The following is a 19,840-nucleotide window of genomic DNA, read 5'->3' as shown; positions in this document are numbered from 1 at the left end:
AATGTAATCCAGATCTCCCATATGGGTGACAGGACACAATGACTTGACCCTTCACTGCTGCCTCCCAGGGTCTGCATTAGCAGGAAGCTGGGGGCAGAAGCTGGAGCCAGGAATCAAACCCAGGCACTGTAATGTGTGAACGCAGGCTGGACTAAACACCTATTCCCTGGGCATACTGCACCTCCTCCCACCATTTTTTGTTCATTTCTTTGTATAGATACACACTTGACTTTTTAAAACATAATTTAGTTGTGTTTGAGTCAATGTATTAGTTATTTTAGTGATGCTAGCTTATTTAATCATCAGTGCTACATACCTGTATCCCAGGCATCCAGGATCAAAGGGATTTCTTGGCTGCTGGGTGGACAGCGCTGTACTCACGTGATTAGTTCCAGCCAAGGAATTGTGAGTGGGAAGCAACAGGAGTCACTTCTGGGCCAAGCAGTCATTTGATTGCCAGTGTAAGGCCTTCCAAATCTTGTTTTCCCTTCTGTTGCAGCTTCAAGAAGGCCCTAGAATGAGGAGATGTAGAACAGAGTTCCTGGATGATGCATGATGAATATGGAGTGAGAAAGAGAATCAAAACACTGCTGTTACCAGCCACCAACATTTTGGACTTTTTTGTTGCTACTGCATAACCTCGCCTGTCCTGACTAGAACCAGGGCAGGTAAAATGCAGGCCTGCACTGTCCAACAGGGTAGCTGCTAGCTACAGTGTCTGTCTACATTTGTATCTGTGGTTGAATTAAAATGAAAAACCAGTTCCTCCATTCTACACTGACCACATTTCAAGGGCTCAGTAGCCACGTACACGGCCTAGTGCAAACAGGGAGCATTTCCACCACTGCGGAAAAGTTCTACTGAAGAGAACTGACATAGAGTGCTAAGACTTTTAAGAGAGTTGGTAATGACATCTTCTAACATTTCTTGATATTTTAAGTGTGTACATCTAATAGTACCTCAGAGTTTGTCTTTAAAAGTTTGCCTTTTTTGAGTGAAACCTTTGGGAGTATCTAGTGGAAGTCACTGTTTGGAAGAAAATAAATCAGTCTGAGTAGTCACATTTCTTAGAAACAAAGAGCTCAGAAGGTCTTTTCCTGAAGGTCACATTGACAGACAAGATTAACATCTTTTTGTTACTCTTGACACTTTTCATAAATGAATTCCCAAGGTAGTTTTATTTTAGTCCATCCTCTCTGAACCTCTTCACATTTTCTACTTCTAACTCTTCTCTGTCCCTTAGTGGGTTTGTGCGCACTTGATATAAGATCTGATGTGCTTAGTAATGAATTCATCCAAGTTGTAAGCAGTTGTTTCTATTGTAAAAACTACTGTTGGATATTATAAGATATTCTTGTGGGAGCTCAAAACTGAACCAAGATGGAAAATAATCCTTTCCATCTCTTCATTAATTCATTCAACAAACATCTAGGCGCTAGAAATAGAAAGACTAACGGTTCCTCCAAGGATCTTATGATCTAACAGAAAGTTTTATGGAATTAAGAACCAGGTCCAATGACAACATGTCAATCTCCTCTATCACAGAGGAGATGATGGTAAGTTTGTCTTGAAGTAGAAATTTTCCAGGCAGGTGCTTGAAAATATGTCTTGGAAAGATAAGAGGGGCGGAATGTTTCTGACTGCAACGAACTCAAAACTCCAACTCAATGTCTTAGTCCATGAGGATATTTCACATAGTAAGCCCACAACCCACATTGGACTGCCTGAGTCCCAGATCCACTTCCAATCCCAGCTTCTTGCTAGTGTATACTCTGGGAGGCAGCAAATGATGGCTCAAGTACTCCGGTCCTTACTACTGACATGAGGGACGCAGATTGAGTTCCAGGCTCCTGGCTTCAGCTTGGCCCAGTGTGTTGCAGGCATTTGGAGAATGAACCAGCAGATGGAAAATAAATAAATCACAGCTAAAAAAAAAAGTCTAAAATGTGGTCAAGTGTTGGGCACAGTGGTTAAAAAGCCACACTTAGAAAGCCCCCATCCCTTACTGGAGTGTTTGGGTTGAATCCCAGCTCTGTTTCCAAATCCAGTTTCCTACTTTTATGCACCCTGGGAGGCAGCAGGTGATAACTCAAGAGGTTGGGTCCCTGTCACCCACATGGGATTCCTGGGCAGAGTTCAAGACTCCAGGCTTTGGTCTGGCCAAGCTCCAGCTATTGCTGGTATTTGAGGAATAAAGCAGTAGAGCAAAGATTCTCTCTCTCTCTCTCTCTCTCTCTCTCTCTCTCTCTCTCTGTCATATATATAAAAAAGCCCAGTAGTAGGTGGCCCTAGGATTAACCAGCAGCACAACATGACCCTCATTTTTTGTCTGCATCCTCAGGACCTCCTGGCCTCAGTCCTCCAGCTGGCTCCTGTCATGTTTACAAGGTGCAGCCACAGTTCCAGGCCCCACAGCCAGACACGACACTGTCTAGTTGAAACAGAGGGTATCTCCTCCTGTGTGCTGCTTCTGAAAATAAAGCACAGGTTGTCACATAGCCACTCCTCAAACGCTAGCAAGGGCGATGGCGGGAATACTTCAGGATGCTCAGGAATCCCTCCTGGGCCAAAGCTAGGGCCACTTCTCTAAAGGAAAAGTTTCTGAATAATCATGACAAGGATCAATCTGCCCTCTCGCAAAGGACATGGCCCCTTTAACGGAGATGGCAGTGGGGAATGACCGAATGACAACCAATAGAATCTGCTACCACAGCTCATTGGCTGTGGGCCCCAGGACTGGCCGGAGCATGGAGGAGTGACAAATGGCTGTAAGGTCCCCCGTCTTGAGGCCTGGGAAGTCTGATGCATCAACCAGTCTGGTCATTCATTTGGGAGAGAAGGTTATGAGCTCATTTCTGCATGCTCTGAGTTTGAGAGACATCAGAATTACTGGCCTGGGAGCAGAAAATAGAGACTGGCTGTAAGTGGACGTCACCTACCTAGAGGTGGTCCTTGGGCCCAGGGGCTGATTGCGCAAGTGAGCACACTCAAGGAGAAGCAGCAGCACAGGAACTGGACTTTGGGGAGCCCACATTTCAATGGCAGATGAAACGTTGACAAAGGGGAGACAGCACTTGCAGCTGGACATCGATGGGAAAGAAAATCAGAGACATTCTGTGCAACCAAAGTTAAGAGAGTGTCCCAAGGCTGGGCAGCCTGCAGAGATGCACATGAGGAAGTTGTAAACCAGGACAGGCCATGGAACTGGGGGCCTCCCGCTCCTTGGTAATCTACAAGGGAGACCATGGATTAAAGAGAGCGAGTGAGTGGTGAGACAGCCAGGAAGGTTGCCCAGAGAATCTTCCATGAAACGAGGGAAAGATGGAATAACTTCTTCTGCAGATGTGGCGGGCTTGAGCAGTTTCCTGTTGTGTTTAGCATAGGAGAGTGTTAGTGAAATGGTACGGTCTTATCTGTGCCGCCATCCACACCTCAGACACCATCTTGGGCTCTGGCCCCTGTCGCCATCTTGCACAGTAAGCATGGACCCTAAGCTCAGGCTGATTTGCTAGAAGTCAGGTGAGCAAATTGGCTCAGCCACAGGTACCAGCTCCACCCCAACCCTGACGGGATTCGCTGCTCCTACTTCCCTGCCCCCTGCAAGGGTGTAACGGGACCTGCTTCCTGCACACATGCTCTCTCTCTCTCTCTTGCTCTCTCACCCTCCTCCTCCAGCCTGTCGGACTTCCGCCACCAGACAATAAAGCTTCCCTTCACTCCAGTGTTTGGTGTGTTTTGTGGCGGCCTTGCAGGAGAGACCATCTGGAGATGAGAGAAGGAAAGATTGGGAGGAATGAGCAGATAAGGTGAAAACGTCAGGGCTGCTTCCTTCTCCGGCTTTTGTAGGGCTCTGCCCTTCGCCCTCAGCCCTTTCTCCCAAATATCCGCACAGCCGACTCCTGAAACTCGTGCCCGCTGCGAGCCCTTGCTCACGTGTCACCTGTCCCCGAACAGGCAGGCCTCCTGCATGCCAGCCCTCTGCAGCCCTCGCTGTTTTCCTAGACATGTTTTCTCTTTCTTTCCTTTTTTTTTTTTTTTTTTTTTTTTTTTTAACAGGCAGAATGGACAGTGAGAGAGAGAGACAGAGAGAAAGGTCTTCCTTTGCCGTTGGTTCACCCTCCAATGGCTGCCGCGCCGCACTGATCCGATGGCAGGAGCCAGATACTTATCCTGGTCTCCCATGGGGTGCAGGGCCCAAGCACTTGGGCCATCCTCCACTGCACTCCCTGGCCACAGCAGAGAGCTGGCCTGGAAGAGGGGCAACCGGGACAGAATCCGGCGCCCCGACCAGGACTAGAACCTGTTGTGCCGGCGCCGCAAGGCAGAGGATTAACCTAGTGAGCCGCGGCGCCGGCCCCTAGACATGTTTTCACTCGAGTTCTTGCTCCAGGTTTTACCGTTCACCAATTTATGGTCATTATTGTTTTTCTCTTCCACTAGAATGTAAGTCTCACGAGAATAGGAATGACGGCTTTACGCAGGGATGTATCTCAAGCACCTTGCCTGGTCAGTCTCTTGCCCATTGGAGGGCCTCAATAAATGTCTTAATAGGAAGGAGTTCCTCTATCACTTTCTGATTTTTATTTATTATGTATTTTCATTTTATCTGAAGCACAAAGAGACAAAGACAGATATTCCCTCTGCTGGTTCACTCCCCAAATGCCTGCAACAACCGGGGCTGGACCACACAAAAGCCGGGAGCCTGGAACTCCATCCGGGTCTCCTACATGGGTGGCAAGGACCCAGGTACTTGGTATCGCCTGCTGCCCCCCAGGGTGTGTATCTCTGCCACGTCTCTAACTGAAACCCAGAATTCCTTTGCCCTGTTCTGGTCTGTTTTTGTTCTTTAAAAACACTAGTGTCTTATGTTTATTGTAGATTTTCTCTCTCCCCCAGTAGAAAGTAAAGCCCGGAGGAGCAAGGATTGTGATATGTTCTATTCACAGAGGTACACTGAGCTCCTGGATTGTACATCACACATCACTGGGGCTTAGTAGATAATTGTAGAGTTTGAATCAGAGATTGAAAGAATGAGATTAAGAGTCTATGTTTGCCTGGGAGAGGATAAGGGATGCGTGTCTTCTGAGATAGGAGGAAAGGGAGAGTACACAGGAAAAACATTAAAAAGCCATTAAGAGGCTGCTGTTGTGACACAGTAGGTTAAGCTGCCACCTACAAGGCTGGCATCCCATATGGGCGCTGACTTGAGTCCCGGCTGCTCCCCTCTGATCCAGCGCCCTGCTAATGTGCCTGGGGAAAGCAGAAGAAGATGACCCAAGTGTTTGGGACCCTCCACCCACGTGGGAGACCCAGATAAAGCTCTTGCCTCCTGGCTTCTGCCTGGCCCAGCCCTGGCAGCCATTTGGGGAGTGAACCCATCATTGGAAGATCTCTCTCTCTCTCTCTCTCTCTCACTCTACCTTTCAAATAAAATAAATGAATCTTTAAAAAAGAAACAAGTCATTAAGGAAATGTGCAGAATCAGGAGCCAGGTCTGGCTTTGCCTTTACTGTGTGACTTCGGACAAGTGACTTCACTTCTCTGTGCTTTTACTTCCTCCTTTGTAAAACTAGAATAAATGAAGAAAAAATGAGTCAATACATTTAATCAGCACCTGGCACATAGTAAGCTGTATAAAATGAGCTTGTAGTGCTGCTGCCGCTGCCGCTGCCGCTGGCAGCCACAGGAATGTGAAAGATAGAGGGACCGAGGAATTAAACAGTCCAAAACCCCAAAATCCTCACAAATGAGAAACAGGGTTTTAACTACATCATTCTCTACAGGCAAATACCAATTCCTGCAAACCTGTATGAAATATGACAACGGCACTGATCTTTTGTCTTCTCTAAGATCTATTCATTTTCTGGCTCGGTTTTGTAGGTGGTTGGTAATTTATTATGTTTAAACAGTGTGTGGAGAAAGATGCACGGATGTGAGGCTTGGAAACACACAGGCCAGGCTCACAGCACTGACAGAGCCCACGCAATGGCTGCGATGGGCCACAGAGCTCTGCAAAAGACAATTCCCCAAAAGGGTGGCTGGTGGAGGCAGATAAAAGACCCAAGTTGGGTCATGTGACAGGTGTCACTTGAGTAAGATACCGGGGCCAGAGATGAAAGCCCCACTCTTTCTGGTCACATGACACAGCTTCATTACACTCCCAGCGGGGGGTTAGAGAGTCCGGATGCCATTTTTACTTATTTATTTATTTGTGTTTTTCCCCCTTATTCTGTGATAATGAGAAAATGTTTAAACTCCCATCTCTGTGTTTAAACATTTCTCCCTGCTGACAGCAGCGGGATACCCCTTGATCAACTGTCAGATTGGAAAGTGCGATTTTTCTGGAAAGTAAACAGCATGTTAGCTGGTTGGAAATAATTTTCTATTTATTGGTAGCTGTTAGTCTAGGAGTGATGGAGCCCTGTGACAGCACTTATCAAGTGAAGAATATGAAGCCAGTTTGGAAATACCTTTAAGACACAGCTCTGACAATAGGGCCCTACCTTTTTTTTTTTTTTTTTTTTGATAGAAATGTACTCTAAAAAAGTTAAATTGAAACAGTCCCCAAAACTTTTTCCAGTGTTACCAGCTCTTGCAGATCCTTGTGGCAAAACTGATGCAAAGTCAAAGGCAAATGATGCTGGAGTCAGAAGCGTGCTTAGCAACCCCTTGCTTTACCACTGGGGAAACTGAGGCTTGGACAACTGTCTCAGACTCATCTCATAAATAAGGAGAAAACATAACTTTCAACATAACAAAGAAGGGCCGGAGCCATGGCTCACTTGGTTAATCCTCTGCCTGCGGTGCTGACATCCCATATGGGCACCGGGTTCTAATCCTGGTTGCTCCTCTTCCAGTCCAGCTCTCTGCTGTGGCCCGGGAGGGCACTGGAGGATGGCCCAAGTGCTTGGGCTCCTGCACCTGCATGGGAGACTGGGAGGAAGCACCTGGCTCCTGGCTTCGGATTGGCACAGCGCCGGCCGTGGCGGCCATTTGGGGGGTGAACCAACAGAGGGAAGACCTTTCTTTCTGTTTCTCTCTCTCGCTGTCTATAACTCTACGTGTCAAATAAAAATTTTTTAAAAGTTTTAAAAAAATATAACAATGAAATAAAAGTTTTATTGCCTTTAGAAATTCATGTGTGAAGGTGAATGGGAAAAAACTGATGGAGGCAGTGTATACATCTTTATCTAAGTATTTTTAAGAATGAGGAGACCTAGATGGAGTTCACGGCTCCTGGCTTTTGGCGTGGCCCAGCCCTGGCTGTTGTGGGCATTTGGGAGTGAATCAGTGAATGGAAGATCTCTCTCTCTCTCTCTCTCTCGATCTGCCTTTCAAGAAAATAGATATACTTAAGAACTATGCTTAACAGCGTATATATGATTTTATTTTTGGATATTATCATAGTATTTTCTAGTTTCTATTGGAAAAAAAATACATTATCAAACTCTGCAGAGTTATCAGCACAATTGGAAGTCCTGGTTGTCCCTCAGTGTGCCTTGTTTCTTCCTGATAGCTAGAAACATACAAGCTGCTCGTGTTTCCAGCTGCTGACCCAGTGCCTTTGCCTACAAATACACCAAGTCCTACGTGGCCAAGGTCCTTCTCCCTACGAAAAACAAAGCAAAGGTGCCTTCTCCGTGCCCAGTTTGGTTCATGGCACCACTGTCTACCCAGTTGCCTGATCCCTCTCTCCCTTCTAAATGCCTTCCACTCCACTATTCCACTTTCTCCTCTCTATCTCCATGAGCAAGACCATGAGGTTCTCCTTTTTTTTTTTTTTTTTTTTTGGACAGGCAGAGTGGACAGTGAGAGAAAGACAGAGAAAAGGTTCACCCCCCAATGGCCACTGTGGCCGGCACACCGCGCTGATCTGAAGCCAGGAGCCAGGTGCTTCTCCTTGTCTCCCATGTGGGTGCAGGGCCCAAGGACCTGGGCCATCCTCCACTGCACTCCCGGGCCACAGCAGAGAGCTGGACCAGAAGAGGAGCAACCAGGACAGAATCTGGCGCCCCGAACCGGGACTAGAACCCGGTGTGCTGGCACAGCAGGCGGAGGATTAGCCTATTGAGCCACCGCGCCGGCCAGACCATGAGGTTCTCAAAACAAGGTCCATGTACCAGTGACAACAGCATCACCTGGTTAGCAATGCAATGCTCAGACCCCCCTCAGACTTGCAGAACCAGAACCTGTAAATCTGCATTGGAACAGGCCTTCCGCGCGGTCGGGGACCCTTGTATTCGGACAGCCCTGCTCTGGCCACATCCTGCAGCCGTTGCCCTGCGGTACCCTGACCAGCCTGGCGGCCTGCCTGCTCTCCCTTCTCTGGAGGGTTCTCCACACCAGTGTTCTCTGTCTTGGCTGTGCAATGGAATCACCTGCAGAGGCTCTGGGAAAATGCGGATGCCTGGGCCCCACTCCTGGGCATTCTCGTCCAATGGGCTGGCATGCCTCTTGGGCATCGGGACTTCCCAGAGCTCCCCGTGGGCTTCTACCATGTAGCCAAGGCTGACCACCACTGTTCTCCTGGTAAAAGGCAAGTCCCACGATCTCACTACCCACCCTTTACAACATCAACGGCAGTCATGGGATAGACTTGGCCCCAACAGAGTCTCCCTCCCTTTCTCTAGGCTCAGCCACACAGAATTCTTCCTCATTCCCCAAATGCATGTTTTTGGTGGTTTTTTCACATCCTGAACTGTCCACACTCTCTGATTCCTCTGCATTGATTGCCCTTCTCCTCCCTCTCCATCTAGTGAGCTCCCCTCTCCCCGCAAGACTCAGCCCCAAGGTCCTCCAGCCCAGGGCGGGTTGCTGCCTCCTCTGGGCTCCCAGAGTACATCCTGCTATTGGTCTCGGGTCAATGCCATGCTGCGTTGACCCTTCTTTCTCCTTTTTTTTTTAAAGTTGATCACTCCAGGAGATCAGAAGAATGTTAGTTCTGTCATGGTATTCCCAGTGTGCAGCATAGGCTGGACAACAAGATGCTCAACCAATACTGGTTCAGTGAATGAACTGAAAATCCATCAACGACACTTGCTGCCTTTCACTGGGGTCGAATCATGGTGCCATTCTGCTTCTCCTTCCAGGAGCAGCAGACCTCACAGAGCTCACGCCCTGAGGATGTGACCCACCGATCGTATGTGTATGGCGAGGAGCCAATCAGATGTCAGTTCTGTCATTTGCTTGCCTTTTTTCCTCTTCACAGTAGGGTCAGTAATACTGATTTTGTAGAGTGCCTGGGAGGATTCACTGCGAATACCCAGGTGTGTGCCTGACACAGACCAGGCACTGCATAAACTCAAGTTTGTATTATTCTAATGAGCAGAACCAATTGAAAAGAAAGAAACGGAGCAGCATTTCTGTTTATACAATCTGTCTCTCCCTTCAGAGCACACACTCCTCAAAGGCAGAGGCTGTCTTATTTATCTGGGTGTTCCCTGGGGCTGGAAACACAGTCGGCATTCGTTAATTAATTCAGCCGCTCATTCAGCGAGCATTTACCAAGCTAATGAATGAAATGAATAATATTTGGGTTAGGATGATGGTTTGATGTTTGGGGCAATGGGAGACTCACATATTCGCTGATATCTCGAAACACAGAGTCACAGACTCGGCAGTGGAAAGGTGTCTCGGAGATGACTTTTCAAGATTCTCATTTACAGAAGCAATGGATGCAAACAACGAGGAAGGTCATTTGAATTGCAGTCTTCAGTGAGGAGTTTCGGGGCTAAAAACTGATGCTGACCAAGTCAGTAATCAGGTCTACCTTTGCAGAGGTCGGCCCTCCCAGGGCCTTGCTGGCTGGGTGACACTTAGCTAAAGAAGCGCCTGGTGCATCATTGAGCGATAAACTGAGAGACTGACAAGAATTTTAGGGGCAAAACAAAACAAAACAAAAAACCTCTGGAGGCACTTTTGAATATTGTCAATTCCAGGTTATATACTTCCTTTCCTAAGCGTCTTATATTCAGTATGCATTTAAATTTATGTTGCTCTGTCCTTTAGGGAAGGAGGCAGAACTTGGGTCATTTCACAGGTGTTATTCAAGCGACAACAAAGAACGGATGAAAGCGTGGCAGATGTAAATAAGCCTCTTTTAAAAAATGAATCACCTCAATAGACAAGTCCCTGAGATCCAAGATCGCTCCCAGGAGGGCTGCAAGCCACTCTGGGGTCAACCAAGCGTGCAGCCTCCCAGGTGCAGGAGGAAGATAAATGAATGTGCAGAAGAGAAATGAGCGAATGTTCCAGACCAGCCACAGGCCAACGGCCAACGGCATTAGGATTTCCTCTGACCGCTCAGATTCGCTGGGACTGCTTGAGAGGGCACTGCTTGGGGAGGGAGGAGGGGGAGTCCTAGGCTGGCCCTGGGGGTCAGCAGGCAGCCCCCAGCCCGCATAACAAGCGACTCTCCAGGAACACGTGTTGGGGAAAGTGTGTGATCAGAGTGTCAACTTGCAGGCCGAGGAGAAGCACTAAGTGGTTTTGTCTGTCACCTCCTCCACCCGCGCTGGAATTCGGCCATAATCTGATGGAAACACTTTGCCTGGTTTCAGGAGAATTTCCCACTATCAGCAGGGCTGTTTTTCATACTTAGGCTATCACCCGAGGCTTGTGGGACTGCTATCACCCAGCAGCCGTGCGCAGCTCAAGGGTGGGAGATGAGGACCCACAGCCACTCTGAGCCTGGAGCATTCGGTTACTATGAGATTCATTTCAATTCTACAGCAGCCCTTGTTTTCCGAAAATCCACTCCGTGCTAGACACGGCTTTCATCGGCCCCAACACAGGGAAGTGGGTAAGGTGAGAGTCAAACTCAAATCCAGCCACACAGTTCTAAAGCCCACAGCTGAACACGGCTCGTGCTGTCCTCGTGTCACTGTGAAAAGAACCCACAGGCCATGCGGGCAAGGGCCGAAGGTGCCAGCTTTCAAGTCAAAGTACTTGGGTTCCAATCATGGCAGCACAGCTGTCAAGTACCTGGGTCCCTGCCACCCATGTGGGAGGCCTTGATTGAGTTCTTTGGCCTGGCCCAGCCCTGGTTCTTGTGGATATCTGGGCAGTGAACTAGTGGTGGGAAGATCTCTATCTGCCTCTGTTGCTGCCTTGCAAATAAAAATGAGTAGACAGATAAAATTTTAAAGACGCGTCCACTAATAGCAGCTTCCTCTACGAGGGTCACAGTGAGACTTGAGAGGCTCTGACCCATCAGGGATGTTCAGTCCGTGGCAGTGACTAGTGTCATCACGCACATCACAAACACGATCAGCATTGTGGGTTTGCCCCCCTGAAGGGGCAGAGGCATCTGTTTGTGTACACAAGTGAAAAAGAAAAAAAAAAAAAAAAACACCACCATTGTTATTGAGCACCTACTATGTGTCACGTGGTAGACAAGATGCTTTATATATGTGACCTTGTGCCTTATGCACATGGTCTTGTTCTTTCCTGCTCACCGTCTTGTGAGGGAAATAAGACAATCCGCCCTTTCAGACGAAGAAAATGGAACCCAGGCAGGCTAAGCGACTTGCTAGAAGGCTGCCATGGCTCTGACTCTTCGGCCCTCAAAACCAGATTCAGGCCTCACGAGAAAAGCTGTCTCGCTCCATTTGATCATCTTCACCTCTTAATCTAAAATGGTCTTCCTGAACTTGATTACGCATCTGAGTGCCCAGACTTTCATCTGAGTGAGTCGGGGCTGTTGTTAGAAATCAGCTCCCCCTTGAAAGATAAATATTTGCCCTCATCAAGGTGCTCCAAAGACTTCACTTCTGTGTCAAGAAGGAAACGACCCAGAGTGTTTTTAACACCATCTTTGGAATCAGTAATTTGTCTTCCCACCAGACTGCTTTGAAGGGGAGACTCATGTGGGACGCATAAGCTCTGGTATGTTTATTTAAAACATACCTGAAATTTCCTCACACATATTCACACCTCACTTCCTGCACGGCTCCAGACACAGCTCCACACAGGCCAGGGAGGTAGTGAAGGCGTCAAGACCTTTGGAGCTGTGTCTTGCCTGGACTTCCAAACTTTTCCTCAGGGAATAATAAACATGAACAAAAGGCTTCATCCAGGAAAGGGACCCCGCCGAAGCAGGGACACCCTCACATGGGCCCCTGCACCCATCTGCTGTCCTGTGGTGCTGAGCCCAAAGCCAGAAATGGTGGTCGGTAGTCGGAAAGAGAGCTTGGGGCTGTGAAGAAAGAAATGAGAATATTGGGAGCAGCCTTCTTGATAGGAAGTCCGCAGTTCCCCCATTCATGCGGCGACCCTGAGCTTAACTCAACACCTCCTGGCTGCCAGAACCCTGGTATTGCACCTGAGCCCAAACGGCGCCAGACAACTTTCAACAAACCTTGTCCATTTCCCCATATGATTTGTATGTGGCCTGTCATGTGAGAATCACTTTCATGTCATACACACGGGACCATCCTTCCAGAGCCTTTCGCAGTGCCAGCACTTGGAGAGTCGGGTGCCTAACTTAGCCCAAAGACAGGCTTTGGGGGCTTAGTCACTACCCCAAATCCTATCGACATCTCTCCTTGATAATTTACCCAAAGCACAGCCCTGTACTTTTTGCCGTAACATAACTTTGATTTCCTTATCACTTTCAGTTTTACCTACACTGCTCACTTCCTCCCAAAGCACTCCCCCTCCCCACGCTGTGCTTTCCAGATGTCACAACCCTGAAATATCCCATATGCCAAAATGTATACATGCTGTAATTGTCCAAGTAAGTCCGCCTTTACTTGCTGCGGTCTGGTTCCCATTTGTCTTATCAGTTAAATAGCAAAAGTCTGATTAGTGTGGTAAGCAGAACAATGGCCGCAAGATGTCCACATCCTAATCCCAGGAACCCAAGAATACGTTCCACGGCCTGGTGGGATGAAGGACGCCATCGGGAGGTCTTCAAGGGAGGAAGTACCCTGGATTATTGGAGGGGAGGCAATGTTATCATAGGGTTCTTCAAAGGTAAGAGGAGGTGGAAGAGGAAGTCGGAGCAGGCACTTGGAGAACCGTATCTGCTGTTGCAGGCTTTGAGGTGGGGGAAGGAGGGCTATGAACCAAGGCATGTGGTGGCCCCTTGAAGTTGGAGAGAACAAGAAAGCAGGTTGTCTTGGGGTCCCCAGAATGGAATGCAGCTCTGATGGGGCCTTCATGTCAGCCCAATGAGACCTATTTTAGTCTTATCAACTACAGAATTAGAAGGTAATACATTTGCATTGTTTTAAGCCACTGCACTTGTGATAATTTGTTGTAGCAGCAATAGAAAACAAATACCAGTATCTAAGACCTAAACAGGGGCCGGCACTGTGGCACAGTGGGTTAACGCCCTGGCCTGAAGCACTGGCATCCCATATGGGCGCTGATTCGAGTCCCAGCTGCTCCTCTTCCAATCCAGCTCTCTGCTATGGCCTGGGAAAGCAGTAGAAGATGGCCCAAGTCCTTGGGCCCCTGCACCCACATGGGAGACCTGGAAGAAGCTCCTGGCTCCTGGCTTCGGATTGGCTCAGCTCCAGCCATTGAGGCCATTTGGGGAGTGAACCATTGGATGAAAGACCTCTCTCTGTGTCTCTACCTCTCTCTTTCAAATAAATAAAATAAATCTTAAAAAAAAAAAAAAGACCTAAACAACCAGAAAAGACAATTCACTGACTCTTTTTTTCTGCATATTACACTCAAATCTTAAGAAAACTTTAAATTAGCAAGATCTTCTCAGCAGGGCCTTAGATGGGGCTCCCTGGAAGTCAACTCTGACACTGGGAGTTGAGAGCCACAGGTGTACTGGGGAGAGCCCTCAGCCGAGGAATGCTGGACACAGCAGAGAGGGATGCATGCCAGCAGGGCACTTGGCGGGTCCGATAGGCAACCTCTGGAGCTGGGGTGGCTCCTCCACGTTGTCCAAAATTGAAGCTGAGGGACTGAACTTTGATGTGCACATCCAGTTTGGGAGGGAGTATAACCTTAGTGAGACAGATTCCGAGGCTAGGAACCAACTGTGAGCCAGCAAGAGGTGACACACCCAGCTGCTGGCCCTGAGGGGGCATCTGCTCAGGCATCAGAGTAGGTACCACAAGCAGTCAGTATCTCTAGGGTGCGGGGGCCAGTGCTGCAGCATGGCGGGTAAAGCTGCCGCCTGCAGTGCTGACATCTCTTTTGGGCACTGGTTTGAGTCCCAGCTGTTCCACTTCTGATACAGCTCTGCTATGGCCTGGGAAAGCAGTGGAAGACAGACGGCCCAAGTGCTTGGACCCATGCACCCATGTCGGGAGACCTGGATGAAGCTCCTGGCTTTAACTGGCCCAGCTCTGGTTGTTGTGGCCATTTGGGAAGTGGACCAGCAGATGGAGGTCCTCTCTCTCTCTCTCTCTCTCTCTCTGCCTCTCTGTAGCTATGCCTTTCAAATAAATAAATAAATCTTTAAAAAATACATTTCTCAATGATTGAAAAAATATTTCTGGGGCATTCTTTTTTTTAAGATTTATTTATTTATTTAAAAGTCAGAGTTACACAGAGAGAGGAGAGGCAGAGAGAGAGAGAGAGGTCTTCCATCCGATGGTTCACTCCCCAATTGGCTGCAATGTTCACTTCACAAACACCCACAACAGGCAGTGCTGGGCCAAGCCAAAACCAGGAGCCTTGGAACTCCACCTGGTTCTCCCGTATACCTAGATGCTAAGGACACAAGTACTTGAGCCATCATCTGCTGCCTCCCAGGGCGCGGATTAACAGGAAGCTCGTTGAGAAATGGAGGAGCCGGGACTCCAACCAGGTACACTGAAACGCATGCGAGCATTCCAAGTGGCATCTTCACCACTGGACCGAACGCCTATCCCCACAAACTTTCTTATGAGTGCCCTCATAGCACTCGCTACACGCATTTCCAGCGACGTCGCTATTATCTGTTCCATTTTAGAGATGACACTAAGACCCAGAAGCTCGAAGTGGTGATGCAATTTGTCCCAGGCCACCCAGTGAGTGAAGTGGCAGGCCCGGGTTTCGACATCAAAGTCAGGCCACTTAATCCCCAGTTCACCTCCCAGCACATGGGGCACGTCCTCAGAAGAGAGCTAACATTCACAAACAGCCATCTGACACGGACAGATTCTTGGTCCCCAAAGATAAGATTATATTCAGTAAACCCTGCTGCCTAAATAGGAAAGGGGGCCCAGGACCACTGGATAAGATATTAAAGAAGCGTGGAAACAAGAAAGAACTTGGGGTGGCCCAGAAGAGTGGAGCAGATCGGGGTTTGCTGAACTCCACGTTGTAAATCAATGTTAATGACATTTTCACTCCATGTTGCACTTGGCGAGTTCAGACATCTTTGCTTAGGCTTCAGTGTTGTCTTTCCGCATGGAAGCTCCTAGGGGGAAAGTGTCAGAATGTTCTAACTTTCCTCGCCGGAACCCCGGCACCATGTCAACACAGCACAGCACATAATAAATACCACTGGCTGAGAGTCTTCCCTCACAGTCAGGGACCCAGACCCCGATTAAGGGCATCCAATGCTGTTCACTGCAGCCCTCTCCCAGCGGGCTGGGCCCAGAAAATGTGGTGTTCTGGAAAAGCTCTCTTCTTTAATAAGGATCCTGGTGTCCCATGATGGATGCTATAAAACCTGAGGGCGGCTGGTGTGTTCATAGCCATGCGGGCCCATTAGCAGCGTCTGGTCCTGTGGTAACATACTTCATATCCAAAGTGCAAAAGCGAAAGCATTTATTACAAATAACACGAGGTGACCCTGGAGTAAACACAGCTGTGCCCTTGTGGTGTCTTGTCAGGGGTGCTCCCTCGGCAGATTAAAGAAATCCATGTTTTATGGGGCCATCACTTATTCTGTATATACACAGAAGGCTGGTGTGCTATCAGCCTGTAGCTGGCTGCCTCTAAGGTTTCAGGCCCAGGGATTGTATGAAGCAGAGATGCCTCGCTAAAACATTCTGGCATGTTCTGAGATTGTCAGAAGGGGCTGGAGTCGGTTTCTATTTGTTCTGGAATGATTTATACAGTATTTCGGGGCGTACCCCACTTGTAGCTGCTCCCCCACCCGGTCTTCTTACAGACTCCCCCAGGAGCCTCCTGCTGCTGGGATGAGCATGTGGCTCTACCTGGAGGCCTGGCTCTGTCATCCCCTGGCTGTGGGACTTGGGGCTGCTCTTTAACTCACGCCTGCATTTTTCCACCCTTAAATGGGGGGGGGGGGATCTTCTCTGCTTTCTAGAATTGGAGCCATGTTACCCTGGAAACTCACACATCAGGGAGCAGAGAGAGATGGGAACAGGAGTGCCGAGCAAGATCCAATGAGCTCGTAGAAAACAATTAGCACATGTGTGCGACAGTGCAGTTTCTTCATGTCATTGTATTATGCAATGGCACTTACAGATTCCTAAGTGACAAGAGCATTGAAGATATAAATGTGAAAGTGTGCAAGGCTGGCTATGTTATATGTACACGGAGAGATGGCAGACAATTGTGGCAGGACTACACACACAGTTTATAAGCAGAGCTGCCATCTATTAGTTGAGAAGCCAGCAGAACAACTCCGTAGCTTCTGATCCACGCTGCAGGCTGTGGCATGCGCCCATGGCCCTGCGGTGGCGTCCTAACAAGACTCCCATCGCCTAAACCACTGTCTCCTCCATGGTCAGCATCAGACTGAGAGAAGCTGTGCTGTCCATTGTGTCCTCCGCCTTGTCCAACTGAAGACGCGCAGGAATTTTCCTCAGGGGCCAGCGCTGTGGCCTGCATAGCAGGCCAAGCCTCCCTCTGCAGTGCCAGCATCCCATATGGGCACCGGTTCCAGTCCCGGCTGCTCCATATCCAATCCAGCTCTCCACTATGGCCTGGGAAAGCAGTGGAAGATGCCCCAAGACTTTGGGCCCCTGAACCTGCATGAGAGACCCTGAAGAAGCTCCTGGCTCCTGGCTTCGGATAGGCCCAGCTCTGGCCTTTGTGGCCATTTGGGGAGTGAACCAGCAGATGGAAGACTTCTGGCTCTCCCTCTCTGTCTGTAGCTCTGCCTCTCAAATAAATAAGAATTTTCCTCTGCAGTGAAGAGGGTGTTCCCTGGGCAGAAGGCAGGAGAGCACCCCAGTCCACGCTCCATACAACAATGGGATCTCTGGCAAAAGCTACCCCTGGTGTAGAGGCAAACTCCAGAAGGTTCTGTTTCTACATGAACTAGGTTGCCTGCTTTTCATTCCAAAAGAAAAGAAAGAAAAGAAAAAAAAAGTCACAGTAAAACAGTAACGGTTTTCCTGTCACAATTTCAGAGCCGCTCACGTCCCAAGAGCCCGCAGTGAGAGTGACAGGTTTGCGGCTCAGGGCTCTCCACGTGGCGTCGGCATCCTGCAGGCGCTCACAGGGGCCTCCATGGCGCAGGCGCAGGCAAAGCCTGCGTCCATCCGCGAAAACAAGGAGCAAGAAGGCTGGGGCTGGAAAGCAGGATGTAGGCAGGACCCAGCTGTCCATGCAGCAGGTGTTCCCCCTCGCTGCCCCTGGTTGTCTCCAAGAAAGGTGTCAGAACGCCGCCCTAGGTCTTCCTGCGTCCGTAGCCTGAGGGTCGCTATGGCAGCCCTAAGAAACACCCAGAGAAGGCTCATGCAGGAGTCTCCCAATGAGAGGACCCAGGGGCCCTGGCGTCTCTGAAGAGGGCCTGCCTCGCCGGGCGAGGAGCAGGGCAGGCAGCCCAGGGCAGGGAGGCCCCCGTTGCGGCGGGAGAGGGGGCCGGCTCCTGAGCGGAAGTGAGAGGGGCAGGTCTCAGGGAGGAGACCAGGGAGGGAGGAGCAAACCCAGCCTCCAGCCAAGGAGGAATCCTGTGTGGGGGCGAGCTGAAAGAATAACTCTGGCCAAAGGCCTCGTCTGAGAGGTTGCGGAAGTCCCTGGAACAGAGGGCCCTTTGTCTGAACGCCCAAGGCCAGGCCCTTCTCATCGTGAGGACAGGAGACAGAATCCACCTGAGCTGAGCTCTCTGCGATGACCACAGGCCACCGCCCTGATGTCTAGCAGGGAGAAAGCTGGCTGGGGTGGGAGGCCCCGGGGTGCTGGGGAGGGGCTGCCCACATGAGCCGCAGCTTAGAAGGGCAGAGCAGGGTTTAGTCCTGCTCATCACCGGAGGATCACAGAACACTTTGTAGGATGCTACTTCACGATCACTATTAGAACGCACACGCACACGCACCGCCTTTAACTCACCACGTTAAGATTTCCTCAAAATTGTAGCTTATTCATGTTATTACAATTTTTTAATGTAACAGCTTTCCGTAAAGCAGCTTTCTCTAGATGTAAGCTACATACAGTTCCTTGAAGTGTACGATTCAATGGCTTTGAGTACGCACAGAGTTGTGCAACCATCAGCAATCAACATGAGCCCATTTGCATCACCTGTAAATGAAATATCACAGCCCATGGCCATCATCCCTTCAAGTCTCTATCCCCTTCCGTCCTAGACAACCACCAACCAATCTGCTCTGTCTTTGTAGATTTGTCTATCCTGGACATTTTATGTAAGTGGAATCACACAATGCGTGGTCATTGGGGGCTGGCTTCCTTCCATCAGCAGAAATCTTTCAAGGCTCAGCCGTGTCGTAGCATGGATCGAGTACTCCATTCCTTTTCATGGCTGAATAAGCCCATTGGATGGATGTACTGTCTTTGATTTTATCCATTCCTCAGTCGATGGACATTGGGTTGTTTCCACTTTTTGACTGTTAGGAACAGTACTACTGTGAACATTCATAAACACGTTTTTGTGTGCTTGTACATTTTTATTTCCTTTGGGTGTATTCCAAGGAACTTCCAAAAGCTCATGGCACGTACATATTATGAAAAAGCTATGCATGGATTTCAAAAAATTTCGTACCAAGTAAATCTCATTTGTATCTATTTTTCTGTGAATGTTTGAAGTCCCCTCACCCCTGGGAAGGGATCACTGGATCACGTGTTGTGCCTATGTTTAACATTTGAGGAGTTGCCAGACTCTTTTCCATAGTGGCATCATTTTTTTTTTACTCTTAAATTTGTATTGTATATCCTTGTAGCTGTTTTATATAAGATAATTTGCTCTTTCATTCTTAATTTGGATCATTTGCCATATGTTGTATCTTTTCACATTCCTATCAACGGTGTGTGAGAGGACCTTGCTCATCTTGGTGCCAAATTTGCACCAACTCCGATAGGAATTCCTCTTTGGTTAGGAGGACTCCCTCCCGGCCCTCACTCCTGCAGCAGGAACGAGGAAGTGGTCAGAGTGGCAGTCTTTGCTTGGAGCACTGCTTGGCACTTGTTGAAGAGGGCCTGGACCACTCCCTTTTGTTTCGGATAGCCTGGTCCTCTGGGACACTGGAACATAATGCTTATTTTCCTGTTTCCTAGGAGTGTCTTGAGGAGGGCACTCCTTTGGCATCCTTAGAATAGAATTTCACAATTTTATGAGGCCTGTTGGTAGTGGCTGCCACAACAAAATGAATACTTGTAATATCTAAAATTACTGAGTGTTAGCCCCGGAAGGTATAGTGAGGCAACCATCTTGTCCAGGCATAGGAAATGAGCAGTGGCTCACAAGGACATCTGCTCAGTTGTAGGTGCCTGGGATTATGGAGCTCTGTCCAGGCTCAGGGAAAGGACTGTGATTGATTAGTGATGTCTGCCATGGTGGCGAGGCGCACTAGAGGTGGCAAATATGCTCGCCATTTGCTCTCCCTGTCTGAAGCCAGCCACAGTGCCTGTGAGGAAACATCCAAGGTCACACAGCTGGCTAATGACAGAGTTGGAGCAAGAATCATCCCATGTTTGTCTCTCTGCACCACCCTGCCCCCAGTTCTTTAAAGGGTTT

The sequence above is a fragment of the Oryctolagus cuniculus genome, chromosome 3 (genome assembly GCF_051225735.1).
Source record: "Oryctolagus cuniculus isolate XC-2025 breed Fujian yellow rabbit chromosome 3, ASM5122573v1, whole genome shotgun sequence".
NCBI lineage: Eukaryota > Metazoa > Chordata > Mammalia > Lagomorpha > Leporidae > Oryctolagus > Oryctolagus cuniculus.
Note: the sequence above shows the minus strand (reverse complement) of the source record.